The following is a 21,034-nucleotide window of genomic DNA, read 5'->3' on the forward strand; positions in this document are numbered from 1 at the left end:
AGAGAGAGAGAGAGAGAGAGAGAGAGAGAGAGAGAGAGAGAGAGAGAGAGAGAGAGAGAGATATGTATGCCTGTTCCATGGAACCAGGGGAAGGGATTCAGATACCTGGAGGGGACGTCAGGTGGTTGGGGACCTCCTGACTTTGGCGCTGTGGTTTCAACTTAGGTCTTCTCGGAGAGTGCAAGCATCTTTAGCCATTGAGGTATTTCTCCAGACCTTGGCTGAGGCTTTGAACATGATGTTGTGTAGGAAGGAGTGCACATTTTAAGCTATTTCCAGTCTTAGTGGGAAACAGTCAGTCTCAGGCTTGTTAAGTACTCCTCCTGTTGGGGACATTTGTTGTTGCCTGTGTCGGTTAGAAGATTAACCTTTTCATTTTCAGTTTACCAAGAATTAACAAAACTTATTTTTATTAACATTTTATTTTTACTTTTAGGTACATGTGCATGTTTATGTGTGTGCCTGTATTCATGTGTGTGGATGCTGGTGGAGACTGAAGGTAATGGATCTTCTGCAGCTGGGAATTGAACCCTGGTCCTTTGGAAGAGTAACAAGTGCTCTTAATCACTGAGTCATCTTTTTAGGCTCTAGCTTTAAAGAATTGTCTTTAATTTTATGTGTGTGTGTGTGTGTTGCATTTACATGCTGACACATTTAATTTGCTGATATTTTGTTTTTATATATCTGATCATGAGAGATCTAGGTCCTTAGTTTCTTCTCCTTGCTCTGACTTTTGTGGTCTGGGAACTGCACTGGAAATGTTTTCTTTCCTTCTCTGGTTTACAAGGTGTTTGTGTCCAGTTGATTTCGTTTTTCTTTATGACTGATTTTCTAGAATTCACCAGTCAGGCTTTTTTTCAACTTCATTTCATAAAATTTTAACAAAAACAGCTTCTTAAAGAACAGTTTAAGTTATGTATTTCACCTTCGGTTAGTTGTGGTCATTTGAAGTTTGTAAGCTAGGCCTTTTCATCAAGATTTTGAGATTTATTTGTATAGAACTGTCCACAGTAGTATCCTATTATCTTTGAATGTGTACAGGGTCTTTGCTGATAGCCTCTTACTTTACTCTCAATATTGGCAATTGTGTCTCCGATCTTGTTACCACACCACAAGCTTTTACTGTATGTTTGTTAGTTTTGTTGATCTTTTTCAAGAACCCAGTTTTAGTTTAATTGATTTTCTCTTGTGTTTCTGTCTTCAGTTCTATTGGTTTTTGCTTTTTATCACTTCATTGTTTTTCCACACTTGACTTTAATTTGTTTTTCACTTTCCTAGCTTATTAAGCTTATATTGCTAATTGGAGAATTTTCTTTTTTCCTAATGAGACATTTATTTCTGTATTTTCCTTTTCTTGCCTCACACAGGTTGCTCAAACATTTAAAACACTGTTTTATTTAGTTTGCTTTATCTGTAGTGGTTTATTGAGGTTTGTCTTCCCCCATTTCAAGAGTGCTTGCATTTCATTTTTGGAATATCTTTATAATAGTTGTTTCAAAGTCTTTGTCAGATAATTCTGTCAATTGTGTCAGTTCAACATCAGTGCTAATTATCTTTTCATTGCATCTCAAGAGTGATCTTCTTTATATGCAAACAATTTTAAACTTTATCTTTAATATTTAAAATATTATTTAATGAAAAGCTTGTTTAAATCATAGGCAAGATATCACTATTTTTGTTTTGGTGTTTGTGAGTGAGTACAGATGAAAAGTTTTGAGTTGAATGTTAGCTTCATCTGCAGAACCTTTTTATAGGCTCTGTCTCATCTGTAACTGCCACCTGGGATGGGTCCTGCCCATCTACCAGGTTAGGTCCTGAAGTCTCGGAGTGCTCCTCAGAGTCAGTTCACTGCCATGCTGCTATGAGCATGGGGCTTTGCTTCTCCATGCTTCTCTCTTCCCCTAACACCAGGCCTACATTTTGCTCCCCCAACACCTCCTTGTAGCTCATTTTCCAGAGAGCTGGAGCTTTAGGTGCCTGTGCCCACCTTTTTTTTCTTCTTGGCTTTTAGAGATGGGATTTCTCTGTAGCTTTGGAGCCTGTCCGGGCACTAGCTCTTGTAGACCAACCAGACTGGCCTTGAACTCACAGAGGTCCTCCTGCCTCTGCCTCCCAAGTGCTGGGATTAAAGGCATACACCACCACCTCCTGGCTGCCTGTCCTTCCTTAGCACACCTGAATGCCCATCTGAGAGGCAGGAGAACACATAGGAAATTTAGAGTGGGCTTCCTCCGTTCCTTGGGATGGCAGATCCATCCATTCTCAGAGTCTTAGGAGCTGAGGGCTGAAACATGGAGGAGATGAAACAAGAGGAAATGAGGATGTGTGAGGGTTCCCCTGGCCAGAGCCTTCTTGTGCCAGACAGAACTCAGAGGATTTGCATGGACTTCTCTTTGTTCATGCTGATGCCTGATGCAGCCACCCTGAGACTCCACTATAAAAAGATATGGAATAGCCACCACTGACCTTCTGGTACTTTGAATTCTGGTCTTTCCGCTGCATCTACCTGTTAGATGTTTTGTGGCATCCTCAAATATGTGTTCCATGCCTCCTTTATTGATGTTATAGCTGCTCTTTGTCTCTCATTGGGAGATACAAAGCCAGTGTGTAGCTGCTCTCTGTGGAGAGACAAAGTCAGCGGAATGATGTACTTACTTTATCCCACCTTGAACCAGACCTTTTCTCTTACATTTTATTTTTATTTATTTCTTTTATTCATGGGTGGGTCTTGAATGCCTTCAAAAATGCTTTCTGTACCTATTGAAATTATCCTTTTTTTCTTCCTTGTATGATAAATTATATCTAGATTAATGTATTTGGTGGTATTATTCCTATACTTCTGCAGCCATTTGTTTAATTTTAATTTTGCATTAGCATACAAAGCAATGGGTTTCACTGTGGTATTTTTATCCATATGTATCACTATACCTTGCTCTTATCACCCCAGGCCTCTTAATCCTTTACCGCCAGTCCCCTTCCTGTCCCCAGACAGCCTTGCATATGCTCCATCACCTTCCTCATTCCTTCTCTTGCCCATTAGGCCTTGTCCTTCCTTTTCATTGCGCCCTTTCTACTTCCTGCTTTCAAGTCACACCCCACTCCACATTCCAGATCAGTGCTTCTCACCCTTCCTAGTGCTGTGACTTTTTAATACAGCCCCTCATGTTGTGGCGACCCTCCCAGTCATAAAATTATTTTTGTTGATACTTCATAACTGTAATTTTTGCTATGGTTATGGATTATAATGTAAATATCTGTGTTTTCTGATAGTCTTGGGCTACCTCTATGAAAGGATCATTTGACCCTAAAGGGGTTGAAAACCACAGGTTGAGAACCACTGTTCTAGCTCTGGATACAAGGAAAAGATCATATTTGTCTCTTTGGGTCTGGCTTATTTAACGTAACATACTAATCTCCAGTTCCCTTCATTTCCCTGCAAATGTCACAACCTCATTCTTTTCTGCAGCTGAATACAACTCTTTCTGGTGTTTCTTCTATGTCTTTTTCACTGACGTATTGACAAATATCTGGGCTCATTCATGCAGTGGCTATTGTAGATGGTGCAACTGTCCACAAGGAGAGCAGTTGTCTCGGCTCTGGTTTAGAATTCATTGGCTGTAGACTCAGGAGTGGTATCCCTGGATTGTATCACAGTCCTACTTTTGCTATTCTGTGGCTTTTCCATGTTCATTCCCACAGTGGCTGCTCCCACCAGCCATGTAGAAAGGCTCTTCTTCTCCTTGTGCTAGAATTTGTCATTTGAAAAAAAGACTGCTTTTTAAAATGAGTTTTCTAATATTCTACTTAATATTACTTTATTTATAGGTAAGATTAAGTGTCATTTTTCTTTTCTGTGTTGTCCTTTTCAGTTTTTGAAAATGGTTCTGTCTGCATCTAGTTCGTATATATTAATTGATCTGTTTCTAGAATACTTGACAGAGGTTGACTATAGTAGTAACTTTCTTCTACTTTTGTTTGTGTGTGTGTGTATATAATCATTATTTTGCTACAAAATTAATTTATTTATAGGCATAAGGTCCATTAGATATTATTCCTTTTTTCTCCTTCTGAGTCTACTTCCTAAATTAAAAAAAAATTATCAGTGTGTTTATGTATATTTTTGTGGGTGGTAGTGATGGTATGTGCTATGGCACAAGTGGGGAACTCGGAGAAAGACTTTGTGAAGTTAACTCTTTCCTTCCATTGTTAACTGAGTTCTGGGATCAAGCTCAGCTCTCCAGGTTTGTATGGAAAATGCATTTACCACTGAACCATCTCACTGGCTTGTCTAGATTTTATTTTGATGTTACATTTGTTCATTTAACCATTTTTAACTTGATGTGAAGTTATCTCTACATTACTATAAACACATTGTTACTATATGCAAAGAGGTGTGTGTGTGTGTGTGTGTGTGTGTGGTGTGTGTGTTGGCATTCCATTTTAAGTTCTTAGTCACTCTTAGTTGGTGACTGAAAGGAAAGTATCAGCTCAGAACCCCCAAGACCAACTTCTCAGCACAAAGGAGATTTATTTGTCCCAGAAGGACAGAGGGCAGGGGGTAAGAGACAAAGGCAATAGAGGCTTGTCTATTGTGTGGTTCTGGATCCAGTAGGACACCCGCAGTGTTGTTGTGTTCTGGAGACTATTCTGAGTGACTATGGAGTCTATGTTAGGACCAAAATGTTGCATACCTTATTCAGTTGCAAAATGAGGGCTAAAAAGTAGTAGTAAATCATGAAAAGATTAAGTTCAGTGAGTTTCTTTTTCAAAGAATTGTCCCTACATGCCCCTGCTTTCCCCTACATGCTGGCCTCAAGGTTTACTTTGTGCCTGTTCAGAGGTAAGTTGATCTCACTTTTTAAGATGTCTCTTCCTAGTGTAAGGGAAGAATGCCACACAGGGCTCTAGGAGCCTTAGAGGTCTCTTCCAAGAGTTGTCTGGGAGACTCTTCCATCATCAATTTCAGACGGGCTGTGTATTGTGGGGTAGAGAGCTTGGTCTTCTTGATCAGCGTCTTGCCAGGGACTTGTTCAAGGCCGTGGGCAGAAAGGGGTTGGAATGCATTCATGAAGAACTGGTACTGCCTAAAACATCTACTCACCCATGCCATCAGGCCAGGAAGGACCAGCTGAGGGATCTAGGGGAAGTCACTGAACTTCCAAGACTAAGGGGTTCTCTGTGTTTTGGAGTCTTAAAGTCTAACTTGAGCATGCTTGAGTCTCACTGTCTAGAAAAGAAGTTGGCCCTTGAGAGGCCCAGAGAGAGTGCTCAAGAGAGCAGCAGAAGAGGAGCAGGAGTGATGGGAAGCTTCAGAAAGTCAATACATTTTAGTTGGCATCTTCTACGGAACAGCAAATGAAGTGCGCAGGTTTCCTTCCTTGTGCTCTCTCCCTTGGCGCCTGTAACCTGACTAGAGCCTGGACAGAGATGAGTTGCCACTGGTGGACTGTTGTCATGTTTTTCAGTTCTCCCAGGGAGGCTTGTGCAGCCTGAATCTTCTCAAAGGTGGGCACTGATTGCCCCGAGCACCCAGGAGAGGCCTTAGAAGCTTCCACTTAGCAACGGGTTTCCTCCTAGGACCCGAGAAGCTGCCTGAGTAACACTCTTCACTACTGGAAATTCTTCTGGGCCCTTCCAGCAGTCCTTTCCCACCAATCTTTTTCCCTTTCCTTCCTAAAAGCTTGAGTTTCAGGAAGTCTTCAGTGGAGAGAAAATGTTCCTAGGAATGTTACCTTCACTGCCCCAACCCACAGTTGAAAAGAGGGTTATCCTGGAGAACTCGAGTCTGGATAATTTATTTTAGCTCTGTGTATCTGAGGTTGTTCTTCAGACAGTCTCCTGTCAGGGCCAAGCCAACCTGGTGGCACACGGGAGGCAGGCCCCTACTGTGCCATACCTGCTGTGTGGTCTGAGCTGTTTTTCCAGTGCAAAGGGATGACTGTGAGGGATGCCAGGGGGTGCCAGCACACATTCCAGTGGGGTGACCCTAGTTCTGTGCTTCTGTCTCTCTTGACAGTCAGGGGGTGCCAACACACATTCCCATGCTACTGTCTTCCTCGACAGTCACAGGGTGCCAGCACACATTCCAGTGGGGGTGGCCCTTAATTCTGTACTTCTGTCTCTCTTGACTGAACTGTGAATAATCTGATCGGGAAAGAAAGGCTTAGAGTTTATCAGGGAGCTAAGGTCTGGGCAATGCTTAAAAGGAACAAGGGCTTTGGAGCCAGACAGTTGCAGGATCGAATCAAGCTCTTTAACAAGATTCTCTACAGACTAGTTAAGTAGAGCCTGTTCTGAAGTCCCTTTCTGCTGGGAAGTTTCAATGACCTATGTGTAACCTCTGGCTAGTATGATATGAGCTCTGCTGGGTACAGCCTGATTAGTTGTACACAATAGCTGTCCGCGTCCCTCAGGAAGTTGCTTGACCTTTTTAGATTTCCACTCGCTCATCTCCAAAAAGGATAGTGATGCCTGTCTTCTCACTGGGTGCTGCAGGGGGTGGTGAGGATGAAGATTTGGACAGGCAGTTGTAACCATGGAAATGGGCACTTCCACTTGCTTTTTTCCAGGAGCTCTCCTCCTGGGATGTGGGCTCAGGCCCAGAGCCCCAGATAGTGGCTGAGTGCTTCTGTGGTGGGCTTGTTGCTTGAGAGCCCATCCTACAGCCCTCCACACTATCTTCTGCTAACCCGGGAGTTCATTCCAATGGAATGTGGCCTCTGCTTACCCTGCAGAGTGGAAGGGAGAGCCCTAGGGACATAGACAGTCATTTGTGATTCAGAGATGTATCCAGGTATTGTGGTTGCCAGGCAATGGGAAGGCCGAGGAGTTTGGGGACCAGAAAGGAAGAATAACACAAGCCAAGTCAAGATTTTGTTTGGAATAGGTGACCTGGGGAACCCTTTGCTCAGGTCCGTGGAGTGTCCATGTCTAACTCTGCTCCACCTAGTGATAAGACCAAAGTACTTGGTCGCTCCCAGGCCTGGCTTTGAGGTGGGTGTAGAGGTTTTGTTTATTCTTTTTGTCCCCAGTGAGGGTCCACAGGGTTTCCTAACAGCAGCCCTGGAAAAGGCACCAGCTTCTCCACTGCTTTATCCTGCACTGGAACCTCATGACTGTGTCTTGCTAGCTGGGTACCATGGACAACCCCTCTGAGTTTTAATTATCTTATTTATGAAATAAACATCTCTAAAAGCTCTGATTCTTTGAATAATTGTCCTTTGGATACCATGTACTCCAGTCTTCTGAGATGTACCTCCACCATGAGCCTTCCTAATGTACTGCCCCTCCTCCCCCGCACTAGAACACAGTATTTACCTCTGTGGGTCCTGAGAAGTCATTCTATTTCCTCACAACCCTATCAATGACAGTTTATATCTGTTCCTATGTTTGTTTTCTCTTGTTAAAATCGAATGACTTAGAACAAAGATTTGTGTCATCACCATGGGGCAGAAATCTGGGAGCTACTTATCTCAAAGGTTTTGTCTATGGTCTGGCTGAGGCTGCTTTGAAGTTATCATAAGGTCTACATTCAACAGGCTACGTGAGGCTGGATGGGGCTGGAGGACCTGGTTCCTAAGTGGCTCACTCTCATAGATGGCCACCTTTGGGCAATTCCTCACCCTGTGGACAGTCCACAGGGCTGTCTCAGCAGTTGCTATGGAGATTGTTGGCATGGCTTCCTGGAGCTTGAGAGCAAGTGGTCAGAGAGAGTGAGGCGGGAGCAGAAATGGTCCATTAAGAGCTTTGGGAGTTGTGCATCCATCATTGCCCATGGTTTGGCCAGTCATGCAGGACCATGTGAATTTGGAAAAGGAGTTTTACAAGCTGTGAATACCACTGGGTCATGCTTACTGGGGGCCTTCTTGGAGGTGGATATTGCATGTCCTTAGCACCATAAAGTCCTGCCAAAAGAATCTGTTCAGTGACAGGCACAGTTATTCACAGGGTCTTCCTGTGCCTTCCTATATGCCAACGTCATGTGAGGAGCTAGAAATGTGAGTGTGACAAAGAAAGACACACCCGTGTGTTGCAGAGTTCATACTCCATTAGGTGTCAAGAACCAGCCTCGACAAAAATACTTCTTACCAGGGTAGGGGCGTGGGAATTTAGAAATATAGTAAAGAATTTGAAGATGCACAAAGTAATAAGACAGAATCCATAGAATAATACCAGGAGGGTATTCCAGTGACTGAAATCCTGAAATCACCCGCTTTTATTTTTCCACAGCTTTTATACCCAATGTAAATGGAGAGGGAGGTGGGGGGAGCAGATGTACAGGGGAGATAACAAAAGACAAAAGACTTTATTAACATGATACAAAGCATAACTCAAACAATCAATAGCTTCAACACTCTGAGAGATCAAATCATTAGCATTCTGTTGTCTCAGTAGAGAAGCTGTTCTAAATCATTATCCTGAAGACTGCCCTTCCCTAGGTGATCTCATAGTTACAAAAGAAGGAGCAGAGGTACTGAAAGATTCCCCCCCCTCACCAAGTGAGGAGACTCTCACTCAAGTCTCAGGATAACACCACCCACTCAGTAACTCAGGAGAGACTGTCCTTGATGCATTCACAGGAGGTTTATTCCACAAGACAGGAACCAGTGCACTGGGGCCGGCCGAGACTCATAACCCACGCAGGGGAGGAGTTTGACCCCGAGTAACTGGGAGAAGGGGTTTTTAAGGGAAGAAACCACAGCCCAGTAATCCGAAGGGGGTAGGGAAGGTGTCATAGAAAATTCCAAAAATACCAATGATAATCACAAGGGGGCAACTCCCTCCCTGTTTCTCAAGATTATTCTCAAGATTACAATCTAACTTTTTTTTTCAGCTAGTTCCTGAAACAGAGTCACTGAACCAGCTAATCCTAGATTTCTGATTCTTCCCTCTCTGCTTAGATTTTTGGCTCTATTTTTTTCCTGCTGGGGGGGTCTGGATTAATCCAGGTCTTTCAGTACATTTGTTTATCCTGACCACCTGACAGGACATCACAGACCTACTTGAAGGAGCTATTTTAATGTTAAAAGAACCAAGCAATGACATCCTGAGTTGGGACCTGCAACTACTCCTGTCAATCATTTGGGTAACCACTAAACTCTCTGACCCACAGACAAGGTAGAAATAGGCCCACATTTCTCCTGCTCTACAATTAGGGAAATAGACATTCAATTATCCTGTAAGTCCTCATTCATTCACAGCTTTCATGAGAACCATTAAAGGGTCAGAGGAAAAGTGGGAACAATGAGAAAAGATAAGGATGTAGTCTGGGTGTGGCTTCCAGAAGGGATTTGTTTCTCTTAGCACCCTAATGTTTCTCTGATCTGGTGACCACAGTTTTGACCATTGTGATGGTTAGTTTTAAATGTCAACTTACCACAATCTAGAATCACTAGAAGAGAGAAGAGTGTGTCAGTCGAGGAATTACTTAGATCAGATTGGCACGTGGCCATATCTGTGGGGGATTGTTTTGATTGTTAATGTGAAAGACCTAGCCATTATGAGCTGCACCATTCTCTAGGCTGAGGGTATGGAACTATATAGGAATAGGAGAAAGCTGGGCAAGTGGGCAGCATGGGCGATTTGTTTCTCTCTGCTCCTGAGTGTAGATTTGACGCTTAAGTTCCTGACTTGACTTCCCTACCATAGGGAACTATAACCTGGAATTTTGAACCAATAAGACTTTCTTCTCTAAGTTGCTTTTGGTCAGGGTGTTTTACCAAAGCAACAGGATTAACAGTAGAATGGCCATCTTTATCTTTGCTCACATCCCCTCCTCAAACTGTGAACTGCTCTGGAGAGAGGCCCCACTTGGCTGCAAGTCAGTGTTGTAACCCAATGTGAACAGAGTGACTGTGTAATCTACTATTGGCTGGTGGAGACCTGCTTTCCTCAGGTAGGCTTTGTTATGGTAAAACGCTTCAGGTTCCCAAGTTCCCAAGTGGCAGCAGTGGGCAGTGGGCTACAAAGTGGGCTACAAAGGCAGTCAAGCACCCAGCGGGTGAGAGGCAGAGACCTATTAGGCAAGGCATGCAGAGAAAGTAGGCATTTATTAGTGGGTTATGGAAGGGAAAGGGAAAGGGAGGAAGGGGAGAAGGGGAAAGAGGAGAGAGAGAGAGAGAGAGAGAGAGAGAGAGAGAGAGAGAGAGAGAGAGAAAGAGAGAGAGAGAGGGAGGGAATGGGGTGGGAGGCAGAGAGGCAGAAGCAGCCTCTTTGGGAGACAGAAAGGAAGGAACTCAGGCAGGAAGTGGAAGGAAGGTCTGCTTGCCTCAGCAGAGGGGGGTGAGGGGTTGGTGGGGTTTGTATCTTAAAGGGACAGGACAGACCATTACAGGCTTGGGAAAAGAGAGAGGGCAAACACGGAGGAGGCAGAACCGAGTGGGCAGAGAAACGGGTTTTGCTGTCTTCCTGAGCATGTTCCTGGTGGCTTCAGCTTACTGTGGATGGGTTTCCAAAGCCTTGGAAGAAATCCTACCCTCAATCCTTAGCCAAAAGCCACAGTCTGGAATAGCCTCAGCTATCATTCTGTGCAAGAGATTGGTGTTTCTTGGTCTGGGCTCAGCCATGGTTGTAAGAGTGAGGATGGTGTCTTTGTCACCTCAGCTTCTGCTGGCTGCCATTCATCCTTCTTCAGGCACTGCAGTTCAGGTTATCCATGCAACCCCTTCACTGTGTTCTACCTCAGGCCTTTCATACTGGCCATTCCCTCAGCTTTTCTGGTTTACAAATACATACTAATGCATTTTGATAGAATTTTAAAAACTAATAAAGTTGGAGCCAGGAAGATGGCTTACTCACTGGTTAAAGCACTTGGCCTGGAGGAATTAGGAATGGCATTTGAATCCCCAGAATCCATGTGAATACCAGGTAGGTGTGATAGCCTACCTGTACTTTCCGGCTGGGAAGGATGGAAGACTCCCAGGGCAAGCTGGCTAGCCAGCATAGCCATAGCAACAACCTCAGGTTTGATTGACAGACTCTGTCTAGATGCATAAAGTGGAAGAATGGTGGAGGATGCTTCTCGTCATCAATCTCGAGTCTTCACAGTTACTCACATATGTGCCCAAATATGTAAAACATGCACACACACCACACATACACACATGAAAGATGAAGAAAAGATGCTTTAAGAATAAAGTTTATCATGCTGTTTTGATTAGAGCAGTGATTCTCAGTGGTTGAAGGACCCTTCCTCAAGGGTCACCTAAGAATGTCAGAAAACACAGATTTACATTATGATTCATAACAGTAGCAAAATTATAGTTGTGAAACAGCAATGAAAATGATTTTATGGTTGGGGTCACGACAGCATGAGGAACTATATTAAAGCATTGCAGGATTGGGAAGGCTAGGACCCTTGAGGTCCCTGTGTCCAGGTTACTCCCCATGACCAGAGCCATTTTTTTTCCCAGCCTTATCTGTTCTAAGCTGGTTTTTCTAACATAAAGGTGCAGGCCATGCAGAACGTCTTTGTCTTGTTTTGCAGGCAAGCCTATGTGTGCAAGACAAACCTGTCTGTCTTAGTTCAGTTTTCTATTACAGTAATAGAACACCACAAGCATTTGGGGAAGAAAGGGTTCATTTAAGCTTGCAGTTCATTACTGAGGGAAGTCAGGATAGGAACTGAAGCAGGGCAGGAAGCTGGAGACAGGAGAAGATCCAGAGGCCATGGAGAAATGTCACTTACCGGCTTGTTCCTCGTGGATTGTTCTGCCTGCTTTCCTATACCAGTCAGGACCACTGGCCCAGAGTGGTGTCATCTGCTGTGACTGGACTACCCATATTAATTGTCATTCAAAAACTGTACCACCAGCATGCCCATGAGCAAGTCTGGTACACATTTTCACAATTGGGTTTCCTCTCCCAACATGACAGTAGCCTGTGTCAAATTGACATAAAAATTAGCCAGCTCATTCTCCATTTCCCTTTATTAATAATGGGATAAAACTAACAGGGCTGGACTTCCTGGGCCCTGTGGCACCTGGAGCTGGAATCTAGGGCATGCTGTACCCACTGCAGTGCATGGTTGTTGGGGGTCTCAATGTGACACGTGTCAGCAAGAGTGATATGAAAGGATTCCCGCTTTCACGAAACACACGTAACACTCATCTTTTTTCTGAATCAAAAGGAATTCTGTAGTGACACCAAAAGTTCCCATGTTCTTCTCTATCTTCTCTGTACCTGCCTGATAGTAAAGTATTATGATTTAATTTTATATGCAAAGAAGGAGACCCACAGAGGCCCGGCAATGCGGCAGAGGAATTGTCTAGGTCACACTGTCTGACTCTGAAGCCCACAGTCTTTTCACTACCATGACGCAAAGTGCCTTCAGAAGGTAGGGCACAGTGGCAGAGGCATTCTCTCTTCTGGTGCAGCCACATCTGGATCTGATGCCTGTGCAGGCATGTGTTAGCTGGGGAAGCCCAAGACGGCAGGAAGCTGAAGGGAAGGGCTTGAACAAAGGGATGGGCAGCAAAGGTGGATGCTTAGCATGTGTCAGGGAAGAGCAGCTCAGGACTGCATGCAGGCATGCCATGAGGAGGTCAGGGACTTGGGGATAAGGCTGGGGTGAGGGCTCCCTAAAAAGGATTTGTCATACAGGCTTTGGTTTGCCCGTAAAATATGCCATAGGATAGGACCTTGTAGAGGATGGCAGACTAAGGCAGCCAGGCACCGATAGAGCTTATGCAGTAGTTAACTTAGTAGTTGTGGGCTAGGTCTTTGTGCCAGGCACTGCTTGGCACAAATTCTTAGGGCAAGGAGAGCAAAACCACAGGAATCTACCTCCAGGGAGCTTGTAGCCTCAGCTTGCATGTTTGGAAAAGAAAATTCTGTATACAAATAAGCAGAGAGGCTAATTCTAACTGAAACAGAGTGGGCAGAAAAGTCCCTCTGGAGGCTGAGTCCTCGAAAGTGAGAAAAAGTGTGTAAGACGTGAACTGTAGACAGCACGACAGAGGCATAGAGTCAGACTCTGGGCTGGACTGTCTCCATAACAATCCAGTGCAGCACTTTCCAGCTGTGTGGCTTTAAACAGGTCATCTAGCCTCTCTGTTTCTCAGGAAGAAAGGAAGGAAGGAAGGAAGGAAGGAAGGAAGGAAGGAAGGAAGGAAGGAAGGAAATAAGAGTAACATCCTATTTGTATCCAGTCAGCTCTGCTGGGCAGGAATGAGAGGAGAAGATGGAGCCATTTACTGAGATGGAAAACCTGGGGGACAGCAGGTTTGAGGGAGTGGCCTGTTTTATAAGAGCCCTAGTGCCTACTCCTGGGATCTTTAGCAAGGGGCTGGAATGGAACAGGTGTGAACAATAGGGATTCCTGATACCCTGGGAAACTCTTCCCTTTATTTTTAAGTGCCCTGCCTGACAAATCAAATGCCCACTTCTAGTTTGTGACCTCCAGGTGGTCCCCAATCTTCTGCCTGGCCAGATGATAAAATGCCATGCTGAGGGTAAGCTTTAAATTGACCCCAGGAGAACTTGGGACAGGGAAGGAAGGTCCCAGCAGCGTGGACCATCCCCATTCTGGCTTTGAGACTTTATGCCCAGGCCTGGATTCCTCTTCCTCTTCCACAGCCTTTAACTTAGGGACTCGTGTGTGCCACGCCTGTGCTAGACTGGAGTGAGAGTGTGAAATGATGTCGCTCTGCCAAGGGAGGCTCTGTCTGGTGGGCATCTGAGTTCCTGCCAAAGGGTGTGATGTTCTGTGCCCAGCTTCATTTGTTTGATGCTCTTTGATCTGTTCAGCCCACAGCAGCTGGTAATGATGTGGTGATTTATGCTTCTGGACATAGCAGTGCTGGCAGCGCATGCCTGAGCTGATGTCTGGGAGGTGTGTGTGTGTGTGTGTCTGTGTGTGTGCATGTGTGTACACACACACATGTGCGTGTGTGCATGTGTGCGTGTGTGTGCGTGTGTGCGCGCGTGTGTGTGCATGTGTGCGTGTGCGCGTGTGTGTGTGTGTGCATGTGTGCTTGTGTGTGTGTGTGCATGTGTGCTAGCGCACACACACACGTACTAGCTCTAACTAAGGGAGGATCAAAATGGAGCTGAATAAGGTCTGTGAAATAGAGTTCTAATCTCAGACCTGAGGCTTTCCTCCTGCCCATGAAACTTCACATCTTGCTGATGCCCTGCTTAGGCAAGCAGTGATCATGCAGCCCAGCTCTTTCCTTTCATGTGTGTGAAGTGGGAAAATTGCACCACCCATGTCATCCTTCCTGCTTACACCCCTCAGGATCTAGGCTTAGGTGGTTCTGAACATTGTGCTGATAGCATCTTTTTCTCACGAGATGGCTGGAATAGCTGCTTACAGGGTAGCAGCCATGAACATAAGTGCCTGCTTTTCTCAATTACTCAGAAAAACATGTCCTTTTCTCCCTTCTGTCTCTCTTCTAAGCATGCCTTTTCTAACACCTTGGACTTCACTCTTTTCTGAATGCTCCCTCCCCACCATATGGCTGATGGTCCATCTCATGACTGCCCTCCGTGTTGGCTCAGCTCAAAGAACATCTCTCTCTCTCTCTCTCTCTCTCTCTCTCTCTCTCTCTCTCTCTCTCTCATTTTTTTCTTCATCTTTGTCCTTTGCACAAATGCTGAGAATTTTTTTTACCTTACTACTCTAGGATTTTTATAAACGCAAATAAAAGTCCTCCCCTAACTTCAGAATATTGCTGAAGGAAAACAACAGGATTGATTTTGAATTTTATAGCATGTATTTTCAAAGTTGTCCAGGGCTTAGGATGTGCACTGATTTTTCCTTCTCAGAGTTGGTTATGTTCTTTGGCTCACTGGGAGATTCCAAAGTGTGATTCCTAAGGCATGACGTGGGAGCTGGTTAGAAGCGAAGACTCTCAGACACAGGCCCAGGTAGAGGGAACATGACCTGCATTTTAAAAAGTTCCACAGATGGTCTTGTGTTTGGTCAAGTCTGCCTATTTTAGGGGCTCATTGGCATATGATGTAGAAGGTGGTCCCTGGTGTACTATAGTGTTCTTAAGAAGCCCATAGAAAAAAAGTCTGAGTACTGTGGGACTTGGCTTAGCCTAATATAAAGATCATGGTGGAGAACTGAGTGGCATTTAGCAACGTCTTGCACAGGCTTATGAAAAGTAAAATTCTTCTCCTTTGACAGAAATTAAGGTGACTTGACTTTTGTTGATCAGGGAGTGGGATAATTTTGTCTCACAAGGAACATCTGGGTTTGCTTATTGGAAAAGAAACAGCTCAGGAGCTTGAGCCCATGACTGTTGGCATCTGAGAAGGTTGTCAGAAGGGACTGGGTGAGGGATGGAATGAAGGCCCCCGTGAAAATTGCATCACGGAGAAGGACTTTTGAGGTTGTTTTATGGGACAGGGATCAACTCAGGTGTGTGTGTGTGTGTGTGTGTGTGTGTGTGTGTGTGTGTGTCCTTGGCAGTTCAGGAGGAGTTGGAGGCCCAGTTGTCTGAGATGTCATAAAAACCCAAGCATGTGATTCTTAGCTGAACCAGCCCACTCTTCCTGTGGTTTGTAATGTGAATCCCACTGCAGAGAAAAGAGAGAAGGATTTGCAGAGCCAGAATCCAGTGCCAGCCTGCCCATTCACTGGTCCTGGTTACACCAAATCATTTAGCTCTTCCTCAGCTGAAAACAGGAATACTATTTACCTCAAGAGATACTGGGGGTTGGAGAGATGGCTCAGAGGTTAAGAGCACAGGCTGCTCTTCCAGAGGTCCTGAGTTCAATTCCCAGCAACCACATGATGGCTCACAACAATCTGTAATGAGATCTGGTGCCCTCTTCTGGTGTGGAGATGTACATGCAGGAGGCACACTGTATACGTAATAAATATATCTTTAATAAAAAAAGAGAGATACTGTAAAACCAAATAGAAATTATGGGAGTAGAGCCACTACCATTGCCTGGCATAGAACACAAAATTAATAACTGTCAGTGTCTCTCTGTCTTCTTTAGGCTTTTTGTTTGTTTTTGTCTGGGTGGAGTATAATGTGCTCTCTGTTTGAATAGTCACATTGGCATGTCTTAATCTCACCCATTGTGTCAGTGTGTGGGTGCACCCCTCGCGGCCTGAGTTCCTTGCTCGTGCTCCCCCTCCTTCTGCTCCTGATTTGGACCTTGAGATTTCTGTCCGGTGCTCCAATGTGGGTCTCTGTCTCTGTCTCCTTTCATCGCCTGATGAAGGTTAATATTCAGGAGGATGCCTATATGTTGTTTTTGGATTCACCTTCTTATTTAGCTTCTCTAGGATAGCGAATTGTAAGCTCAATATCCTTTATTTATGGCTAGAAACCAAATATGAGTGAGTACATCCCACGTTCCTCTTTTTGGGTCTAAGGCCAGCTGGCCTGGGTCTGAAGAAGCATGGGCTAAAACTGGACTTGATGAACATAGCAGACAATGAGGACTACTGAGAACTCAAGAACAATGGCAATAGGTTTTTGATCCTACTGAATGTACTGGCTTTGGGGGAGCCTAGGCAGTTTGGATGCTCACCTTACTAAACCTGGATGGAGGTGGGCGGTCCTTGGACTTCCCACAGGTCAGGGAACCCTGATTGCTCTTCGAGCTGATGAGGGAGGGGGACTTGATTGGGAGAGGGGGAGGGAAATGGGAGGCGGTGGCAGGGAGGAGGCAGAAATCCTGAATAAATAAATTAATTAAAAAAAATCTCACCCATACTTTTGATTCTTGTTACCTGCTCTTCCCTGATTTAGTATCTAGGGTGTTTAATGAGAGCAGTTGTACAGAATCCTTGCATCCCCATATCTATGGGGGCTGCTAGGGCATCAGACAGGAAGAGTCGGATGGGGTTCCCTTGGCCATCACCACGGGAACCTGTTCTGTGTTGGATAGCAGTGTTTTAAAATGGTGGCTGATGGACCGATGCACCAGCTCTTGAATTTAGAGCATGCTCAGATGTGGCAGGTTGCAAATGAAATCAGACTCTCACCAGCATACATGACATGCATGTGGAAAGAGGAACGAAGACCATGGTGGTAGAGAAATCTCTGTGCTCTCCTTCGTCCCGGTCCATTTTCCACTGCCATCACAAAATACTGTGGGCTGAAGGAATTTACAAAGCAACAAATATATGAGTTCTCATTCTGAAGGTTAGAAGTTGAAGAGTCAGCGTCTGGTGAGAAGCCTCCGAGATGACTGCGGGGCCAGCAAAGTACAAGTGATTTCCTAACACCTCTTAGGTTGTTACATCAGTCACCAGGGTTCCGACCCTAGACCATGTCACCTCTTACTACTCCCCCTACACCGCACCACTAGGCTGGGATTAAGTTTCCAGCCAGTGCATTCCAGTATGGGGTGATTTTACTTTTCCTGTCCTCCAGTGAGAAGCCCTCCTGACCGGTGGGAGTGATTCACAGTATAGCCACGTTCTTCCCTCTGCTTTCTCCGCTAGAATGTACCACAGCCCTCTTATCTCCCAGGACATCTTCATCCTCCATCTCACGCATTCCTGTCTTCCTGGAAACCTACCACTACTCACGACAGGCCACAGGGACCCTTCACACTTGACAGTTTGGATAACATTATTAATAATACTATAAAAATAGGTTTTGCCAGTGAGCCCTGGGTTCCCCAAGGTCAGTTTCCAGCACTGTAGTCAGGAGTTTTACCTGGAAATACTAAACGCTTCTTACAACAGCAACTTGCATGATAGTGTCGGAAGCTCAGTGCCAGGTCTTGGGTCTCAGACGGGTTTGAGGCTATATCCATACGCACAGACACTCACATCTAGCACCACTCAGGTGGAGGGGATTCAGGAAGATGAAACAGAGGATAAGTGATGGCTGGATCTGAGCACCAGAGCCATGCATTGCATCTCCATAAGAAAAAACTTAGAGTAGTCAGGAAAAGGGAGCAAAGAAGAGGTTGGTCAAACTAAATCAGTTTAACATGTCACTTCATTCTATAAGGGACTGGTACGTAGAGCAAAACGAACAAAATGCAATTTCTAGAAGATAGCAGGACTTAGACAAGCAAGAAAAGCTAAAATCAGGACTAGGGAAGAAAAAAAGCTCACACAGTTCTTTCCGAATGACTTGACTTCCTTCAGCTGACAAAAGTATTTTCCAAGTTGTCTTCTCAGGTTGGCAAGGGCTTCTTTGATTTTTTTTTCCCTGTCATTGCTCATTTCAAGGCAGGCTAAGCAAGCAGGAAAGCCATCCTATCTTCTGAAAGGCTTTGCGAATGTTCTTAGAGAGAGAGAACCTGGAAGGTCCACCATCTCAGCTACTCTCAATCATGAGCCCCCATGAGTCATCACTACAGGGTGGTTTTCTTCTCTACACGAGGCTGATCAGGGTTGGCTTGACAACCGAACTGGCCTGCAGGGTACAGTGAGGCAATGCCCAGTGGGGAGAAACAGCACGGAGGGTAGTGATGCTTTTTATGTCTCTGGGTAGAGCCTGCAGTAGGCGGCCTAAGCTCTGCTTTTGTAAGGAACAGGCGAGCACAGGACCCTCCTCTGCCATACTTCCAGCTTGAGGTAGAATAGATGGGGCTTCCTGTTCACCTATATATATATATATATATACCCATACTTCCAGCTTGAGGTAGAATAGATGGGGCTTCCTGTTCACCTTGATTGTGTGTCAGTGAGGCCCACTGATCATTGGATGTTGAACATTGATGGATGTCATGGTTCATGGCTCTGGCATAAGATCATACTAAACTCAGTTTTCAGACCTGTGTTACTAGTTATTTCATCTTAGGTAATGTTAAGAATATTATCTTATAGAACCTCTCTGCTGGCGCAAAGGAATCCAATCAGACCAGATTAAACCAAATTAAATGCCCGAGTTTAATAGACGGCAGACTCCCAGGTGGCCAGAGCATGGCAGGGAGAAGACAGAGGGAGCACACACGCAAACCCCAAACCATGTGTTCCTTTTTTTCCCCCAGCAGGAGCCTAAATACCCAGTGAGAGTGGTCCTGACCCTCCCTGGGGAGGGGTCAGCACTTGGCAGGCTGGGAGGTTCCTGGAAAAGTTCTCCTGCTCAATTAAAATCAGTCTCCAGAGCCTTTTGCTAACCCCAGCCAGTTTCAAGCATATTTTACAGGTCATTTCCCCTGGTTTATAAGCCTGTTGGAATGAGTCATGGTCACCCTGCTCTTATTAGTGAAGATGCTGCTTCTACTCATAACTGTATTCCAGGCTCTAGGTGCCAGGCAGGTGACCTTCCCAGTCTTCTATCTGCTGTTTACTTGCCTTTGCTGGGGCTGGGGACAATAGAGGAGAGGGTCAGGCTGCAGCCTGGCTCTTGGCTAGGAGTAGTCTTCCCTGGGCTTCTTGTTAATCACACCCTTCCTTGTGTTAATAATATTTGTGTGAACCTGGGAGGACTTTGTGCGTGTTGGGCAACTGCTCCACCGCTGAGCTATAGTCTCAAGACCTCGTCCCCCCAATTAAAAAAAATGTTTTGAGACAAAGACAGGGTGTCATTAAGTTATCTCGTCTGACTCTGAGCTTATTCTGTAGCCTTGGCCAGCCATGAACTTGTCATCCCCTTGACTCGACCTCCTGAGTTGCTAAGATTTCAGACCTGTGGTGCCAAGGTCCGCTCTTTCCTTCTTGAATGCAAATGAGCTATGTTGAAAGGCATGGAATTTGGACCCAAATATTTGGTTAGAGGTTGTGCTGCACAGCTGCGTGGTCTTTGAAAAACTGCCCACCCTTCCTGAGGAATGGTAGTCCTATTTAATGTGACGGCGGGGGCCGTGAGCAGGGGTGTGCACATTTATCTGGGAGTTTGTCATTCACTCAAGGCATGATAAATATTTTTGAGTGGATCTTTAGAGCACATATGGCTATGCAAGGATATCAATGTCTTTGCATCTTTCTGTCTTCCTGTGCTTTTCCAAATATTCTTGGCTTCAGACACACTCTGCATGGTGCACTGTGGGAGCCTGACCTCTGATCATTAAATAAATATTGTTCCTAGGCTTTAGGCATTGAGCAGAGCAGCTTTTTGTTGCCTATTCGGCAGAGAATCTGTGCTTATATGGGCGTCGAGTTGAAATGGAGGGGGAAAGACTATAAGCCTTAGATGCAGGCAATCAGTGCTACAGGAGGGGATAAAGCTAGAAAGGTGGGGGGGGAGCAGGGAAAGGGGGCTATGATGGAAGTCTCCACTTGGAAAATACCACCTAAGCAAGGAGTCTTTCTCCCAGCTCATCATCTTGCTTTTCTGATGCTGTTTGGGTCTTTGTAAGTGGACGGGGAGGTGAAGTCAAGCCCTTGTGGGCAGTTCTGAGCTTTCTTTTATCTGGTACTTAGGGTGGGTACCTGAACACTCATTGCAACTTCTCTGAGAGGGCCATTGGGTCTGCCGTTTCACTTATGAGGCTTCTTAAGGGAGTCCACCTGCAGAGGGTCCCTGGGCACAACCCAGAGCTTAGGGCAAACAGCAGATTTGGGTAGATGCCCCATAGGAAGCCAGACTTTGCCTTAGGCTGCACTCCCTGTGTATTTTTCCCTATAGCTGGCATCTCAGCTGCCTTTACACTTACCCAGGTGTCAGGGCTTCCAAAACATGCGTGGCAGTGTTTTGGGTTCAGTTTTGGTTACAAAGCAGTGTGCACCTGCCTGGTTTACTGCCACAACTGTTAGGTCTTCCAAAGTTTTCATGGCACTCTGCTGTCCTTCCTAATGGCCTGGATTATTTGTGGCTTGGCTGCCACATCAAAGCCCCTTTTGGTGTTTGGGGTTGGGACGTTGTGAGTTAATTTTCCCACCGTCTCACTAACCTTTGTCTCTATGGAAAGTCCATACTTAGAAATTTGCTTATAGACAATTTTATTGGTTTATTTATTTTAGGGAAAACATGTAGCAAGCATGCCAGGGATGAAGGGGGAATGTAATTTTAGAACGCTGCTTCTGACATACCAGCACACCCCATTGCCTTCCCTCCTTGGTGGGACTCTGCTCCAGTGGGCTCTGGGATGTGGCCAAGATCAGTGTGACCATCAAATTGGTTTCCTATTCACTATACTTGTATATACATAGATGGAGAGACAC

This window comes from Microtus ochrogaster, linkage group LG3 (assembly GCF_000317375.1).
Source record: "Microtus ochrogaster isolate Prairie Vole_2 linkage group LG3, MicOch1.0, whole genome shotgun sequence".
In the NCBI taxonomy this organism is placed as follows: Eukaryota; Metazoa; Chordata; class Mammalia; order Rodentia; family Cricetidae; genus Microtus; species Microtus ochrogaster.